The following is a 7335-nucleotide window of genomic DNA, read 5'->3' on the forward strand; positions in this document are numbered from 1 at the left end:
TTAGGAGCACCAAAAAAAATGTAGGCGCACCCAGTTTCTTTTTAGTAATGCACTGATCTTGATTCTTCATGGCTGATTCTGACAGCAGATGTTTTACAAGCACATGATCAAAGTAGGCTACTCTTTCAATATTCAACGTGCAAATAGCATGATACAGAACTATAGACAACTGCACAATATATTTTTTATAGCCCACATACTAATAACTGCCTAGATATTTTATGTAACCTAATTTGCGTGCATTGAGGAGTCGCTCTCTAAACGTTATAAAAATATTAAAATTGCTTTTGAATGCGCGTCCGCGTTACTTTTGGTTTCGTTTTAACAAAACCATTTGAAATATGAGAGGACACAAACAGGATTTTGAAAAGCATGTCCCCAGTGAAAATTACGCCCCCGTGTGAGTGGAACTCTGCCGCTGAGTTATCATCTGATGTGATTGTGGATGAATGCCGTGTTGTACAGTAACGTATATGGACACGGAGGCGCCAGAATTGTACCTGACAGAATGTAAGCTATAGCACGAAATATATTATATTTCTTCAAAAGCGGTTTGTTGAGACCTTTTATTTTTCACAATCGAAAGAGAGAATGGCGAACCTGTCACTGTATCAGCTCACAGCAGTCTGTGCAGTAGTTAGGCTAGCGAAAGTTTTGTAAAGAAATGAAACCAAGTCGGGCCACAACAGTTTCTCGCACTCGCACCAATGGTCCCAAATATAATTTCAGGTCAAGCAGATTAAATTTTGGGAGCATATGCGACCAAAACGTTCACAATTTCGAGCCCTGCCTGGTAGCCTGGCATGTTCTTGCTCTCTGTTTAGACGCGCTGTGTTGTGATCGGTTCAAATAGCATGCTGCGGGAAAAGTATCAGTCGAGTGCGTGCAAAAAATCGTGCTGTAAGGCGATTTAGAAATCGTGCATGTTCACATCGGGATTTCGATACGATTTCAATTAATCGCACAGCCCTATTTTAAACCCGTAGGACCTTCGTTCATCTTCGGAACACAAATTAAGATATTTTTGATACTTTCTGACCCTGCATAGACAGCAACACAACTATCACGTTCAAGGCCAAAAAGGTCAGTAAAGACATCATTAAAATAGTCCACGTGATATCAATGGTTCAACCGTAATTTTATAAAGCTAACAAAACAAAAATAGAGTGCCATATGTGGTGCTGCTGAAGAAGAAGAGAAGAAATTGTTGAATAAAGTCGTTATTTGTGTTTTCTTTAACAACGTCCTTAATTCCTTTCTGGGCCTTGAACGTGTCAGTTGCATTGCTGTCTATGCAAGATCAAAAATCTTTTCGAATTTGATCAAAAACTTCTTAATTTGTGTTAAGATGAATAAAGGTCTTACAGGTTTGGAACGACAAAAAGGTGGGTTAATTAATGACAGAATTTTTTTCATTTTTGGGTGAGCTATCTCTTTAAACCATGTGTTTGTAGGTACCTATCACCATCTGAACAATGTAAAAGCTCATCCCAACACCCACAAGAGATGAGTTACGATAAGCTGAAATCATCAAATCAAGTACAAAAGACTAATAAAATTGCATTTGGTAAGATTTATAGTGAGAACTGCCTGAAAGATCTGCCCTTACTTGTAATGCACCATTGATGAGTCAATGTAATTGCAGATATGCAATTTTAAAATATTATTAAATAACGTTTGCCAACACAAAGGTCACCAGTACTGGTATTCATACTTAAAAAAGTGATAGATAGAACAGACTGCTAGTGCTAACCCTAAGTGATAATGACAAATGTCTGATGGAAGATACAATGACCTGCAAATCCCTATAGCATTGTGGCACCACTCTTTTTTACACAAGATCTAGTTCATATTATTCTATTTTAACTGCTTTACTGTGGTAAGGTGACAGTTTGGTGTATTTTGCTAACAATGGAAGGCCAATGAAAGAATGATGCATTAAAAAATCCAACCCAAGCACATTCATTCCAAGTGGCAGGGGGAATGCAATGATATCCTAAAATTCCCTTTAATCCCCAGATTTGCTATCTGCTGTACTGTACTCCTGCAGGGCTCACAGAGGTCATGCAGTGTGTGTTTGAGTCATCAGTGATGAGCGGGTGAGTCCTCATCTAGCTCTGACCTCATCCAGCATTTGAAATGATCCCAACCCCCCCAAACAAGCTGCTAAGTGAGACGTTCCAGATCTGCTCTCTAATCTCTCACTGTCACGGGTGACACCAAACAGCACCAGGTTTGGAGGGGGTGCAGGAATGAGGGAGGATTAAGGTGTTAATGACACCCTCAATCTGTCCCTTTAAAGCTGTTTGTGGAGGAAAGAAAAACTAGGTTAATCAGATAAAGAAAAGATTTCTCACACCCAAGACGAGCTAAGTAACTTATAGGGAAATGCAGTTAGATTCAAGAAAATACAAGCCACTTTTGATGACTCTTTTGGGTAGTTTAAAAGATTTTTAACACATAATTATTAGAAAATTAATTTCTTTTACGAACCCTAACTAATGCTTTAATACTCAAATGAGAATTAGTTGACATGTACACTAAAATAAAGTGTAACCTTGAGGTTTACTACTTTACATAAAATTGTACATTCAATACTTTCTTGAATATTCTTAGTCATACATTCTTTAAATTTTTGAGAACTCGATGTTCCACAGAAAAATATAATTTGTCCTCATAATGTTATCAAATTGTACTAATTTGCTTTGCCTCTGAAATTACTTTCCTTTTCAGCAGATGTCACAAATTATTACTATTTTTCAACTACTGTCATATAGAGACGACATTTCACTCACAAATGGATGAAATCAAGCCCAACACTTCCTATTTTGTCAAAGATCATGTTTGAATCTGAAATTTTTTTTGCATACATCTACATCAGCCTTCTCAACCATTTAAATATTGTATATGCCATAAATATTTTAATCAACTTTGTAAAAGATTTTATACATTCCTCTGACAATCCACAAAGCTTAGACACAATATAAAAAAAATAAAAAATACTACTTATTAGGCTGTGTTTTTTTTAAGAATAGTCACATATTTCAAGTAGCCAATGAATAAATAAATAAAAACAATTGAAAATGTAGAAGAAAATGAATATTTTGGCTTGGAAACAGTTACTACATAGCTTCACAGTATCATCTTCCAATGAGGATGAACTATTCATAATGCAAGGCAAAAACAATGTTGAGAAACCAATGATGAAAATGATTCCAAACCACAGCAAAAAATGCTTTCACTGCAATTTGCTTTTCTGCAGAGTCTAAGCTTTGAATTATACTGCGGTTTATGAGAGAAAATGATGCTGCAGTCTTTACATAAATAATGAGAAAATACTGCATTCATGGCAAGTTAAAACTCTAGGAAGATTCAGTTTCTTCATGTTTACTTCTGGTGAGGAACTTCCCACACAAAAGCTTAGACTTAGGTAGTTTTTAAGTGAAAGATACTTCTATTTTTAAAAGTAGAACTATATAAAATATATTTATAGAGTGTTAACCACATGAGGCAGTCATGCCTCATCAGGACGAGCGTCTTGTGTCTTTCTTCCTGTTGTTATTAAGAAAGTGTTCTGAAGGTCTGGGCAGGTTGAGGCTGGTCTTCCACACCTGTACTCAACACACACCCTTTCACAACCCACTTCCTGAATAAGACCTGCTGAAATGTGTGCCAATAGATTCTGCCTCGCTCCGCTGCCTCTATTTGCTGTGATGACCCTCACGTGTAGACACGTCTAACACGTTACACACACTCACTCACCCACACAGATCAAGTCTAAATGAATACTGAGATACTGAAAGCCAAAGTAAACATCCTTTATCTGGTGTATCTAATAAAAAAAACTCAACAAATTATGAATGAACTAAGAAATATAACAATATGCAACTTCATGTTCTATCATAAAAACTTAATGATACGTCATGGTCGCAGTCTTGCAATAGCAAGTTCAGCCAAAGGTCCTATCAAGCGCTTCAAGCTGTCAATTTCTCCGCAGGAACAGCATCTGGTTTAACTGGCTTCCCCCACATTCACAGCTGAACTCCTGAACCGCACGGCAGCAGAGATTTGCAGGTGTCCCACAGATTTCTACTAAGAGATGGATGTGTTTTGACCTCAAAGCTGGTCAACCGAATCTGTTATTTATCAACGAGTTAAAGACAGATCCAAAATCATTAAGTTGATGACAGAATCTACAATATGCTTCTGAAGATGCATCCTAACAGTTCAAGAAGCAGGTTCTTATGTTGTGCAAATAATCGAAATTCAGTTTTGATTTCGATTTCGGCTTCAAACGATTATGAAAATACAATAATCGAGATAAAACGATTATTGCTTCTGATTCTGCCCCCTTTGTGAAAAATCACTCACTGCTCTTGAATGAAGGACTTTTGTAGTTTTAATAAGAAACAAAGCATGTTTAACTATTACAGTGAAGATGCTGTTTTATTTTACATTCAAATAATTACATTTAATTTCTGTAGTATTGTTAGACTACCTTAGACTTGCATAAAATTATGCAGTATATATATATATATATTTTTAAAAAGCACTGTTTTTTTATTTGTATCTTTTTTCTGCTGTATTGCCATCTTTAAATTATTCACTAATATAAGGTTTTGGACCTGGCCATAATCGTGTTAAATAATCTTAATGAAAATATTGACCAAAATAATCGTGATTATGATTTTTGCCAAAATCGAGCAGCCCAAGAATCTAGGATATGCTTCTGAAGATGCACCCTAATGGTTCAAGAAGCAGGTTCTTAGGTTGTGCAATTAATTCGAAATTCAGTTTCGATTTCGGCTTCAAACGATTATGAAAATACAATAATCAAGATTAAACGATCATTGCTCTTGATTCCGCCTCCTTTGTGTGCTTTAGTGCCTCTATAAAAGCCTAATTTCACATGCATATCAGTAAAATCATGTAACGTGACTTGCATAAAATGGGACGTGCTTGATTTGTTAATGTTTATTTGATGTTGTGCACAACAATTTGCACTGTTCTATGCGTTCAGAGATGGAACAGAACACGGACAAGTGAACATTTAGATTAAGATGCGTACCTGAATGATCAAATACATGCAAATATATGTGGCATTTGGTGATTATTTGTCTAAACTTTCGTCAGTTATGTCTGAAATTACCGTAAACAGTTGAGAACGACAATACGTGTGCAACAGTACATCGGATCCGTGCAGCTCTTAAAGCGACCACAAGTAATATTCCTTCTGCCGTCTCTGTGCTTAAAGGGGTCATCGGATGCCCATTTTCCACAAGTTGATATGATTCTTTAGGGTCTTAATGATAAGTCTATAACATACTTTAGTTAAAATTTCTCAATGATAGTGTAAAAAAAACACTCTTTTTAGCTTGTCAAATCAGCCCTTTTCAGAGCGAGCTATTCTATTGCATGTTCCTTTAAATGCTAATGAGCTCTGCTCGCCCCGCCACACTCTGCCGTGGAATGATGAGCTGTAATGTTTACTTTAGCCGCATTTAGCCACGTTAAGCTGTGGGTGAAGCTGCATCACAAAGAATTCACACGAACATAGATGCATATGTAGATCGGGACTGCGCTTTGCTTTCAAAAACGAACGTAACGTTAATCCTCTGCGTCTTCGGTGGCTCAGATGTCGGGAGTAAATGACGACTGCTATGTTCATTATTACATTCAACAACAGAACACCTCAATCGCTCAATCTGAGACATTCTTGTCTTCCCCTGCACCTGAGTCGACACAATGGCGATCGGAGTCGGACTGTTTCAGCTCAGTGAGGGCGGGTCTAAGCTAAGGCGCTCATGTCAATCAACTATCGTGGGAGCGGCCTCTATCTGTGTGTCGTCACACCGACAAGAAGCTGAGAATGACCTGATTTTAAAAAGGGGATATTACTTTTAAAGATTAAAAAAATACCACTGGGTGGATTTTTATCATTTTAGGGTGGTTGTGTACACAAACTGCCAACACACATTAATGTTCAAACTACATGTAAAAGTGAGTTTTGCATCCGATGACCCCTTTAATGTTAATCAAACAGCAAAATTGTATTGCTATCTTTAAATTAATCAATCATATAAAGTTCCGGACCACCTCATAATCATGTTAAATAATCATGATTACAATATTGACCAAAATAATCGTGATTATGGATTTTTGCCATAATCGAGCAGCCCTACAGGTTCTATCACAAGAAACTGAAGAATTACAATCATCACAGTTGTGCTTGGTTGTCATTGTGCCCTTACACAAGCCACTTAACCTAAAGTTACTTAGTTGAGACCACCCCACTAATCAGTGGACTGTAAAGCAACTGGAGATAAAAGTCTCTGCTAATTGGCAAGCAACAAGTTAACACATTTCAGACTCAGCTGCCAAACAGAAAAAGCCTCATTGGATTGATCCTGTTTGTAAAGGCCCCACAGGTTTGAGTTCTTCTTTTGCTCTTTCATTAAAGGGTTAGTTCAACCAAAAATTAAAATTCTGTCATTAGTTACTCACCCTCATGTCATTCCAAACCTGTCCTTCGTTCATCTTTAGAACACAAATTAAGATATTTTTGATGAAATCCAAGAGCTTTCTAACCCTGCATACAGCAACGCAACTACCATGGTAAAGTTGTGAACACAAAGACTGACACAGAAGAGTAGAAATAGTTTTTCTTTGCACACCAAAAGTATTCTTGTAGCTTCATAACATTACGATTGAACCACTAATGTCACATGGACTGTTTCATCAATGTCCTTACTACCTTACTACTGTTGCAGTCTATGCAAGGTCTGAAAGCTCTCAGATTTAATCAAAAATATCTTAATTTGTGTTTCCAAGGTAAACGAAGGTCTTGCACGTTTGGAATGACAGTAGGATGAGTAATTAATGACAGAATTTTCATTTTTGAGCAAACTATCCCTTTAAAGCAGATGATAGAATGCATCCTAAATAAAATGTGAGAAGTATTATGTCCCAAATCAGAGTTTGTTGAAATTAAGATGCCATATGTGCCCTGGTGCATTGCTGTTTCTAGGGGAATTGTGACGTGAACGTCAGTGCTGTGTGCATCAACTACTGCCAACAAGCCCTTGCACAATGAATTTACAACTATTATCTTCTGGCTCTTTTACATTTAAAATCTGCAACAGCAGTTACATATTAATGAATTGTAAAGAATGAGTTTAGCTATTTTTTTTACATTTGCATACGTGATATTTCAATGTCAAATACTAATCTCTTCATATTCCAAAAAAAATATTTGTGAATATGCATGTAAAAAGTGACCCTTTAACAAACCCTTGGTGTTTCTTTTGAGAAAAGCTATTGTTATATCATATACAT

Source organism: Garra rufa, chromosome 17 (genome assembly GCF_049309525.1).
Source record: "Garra rufa chromosome 17, GarRuf1.0, whole genome shotgun sequence".
In the NCBI taxonomy this organism is placed as follows: Eukaryota; Metazoa; Chordata; class Actinopteri; order Cypriniformes; family Cyprinidae; genus Garra; species Garra rufa.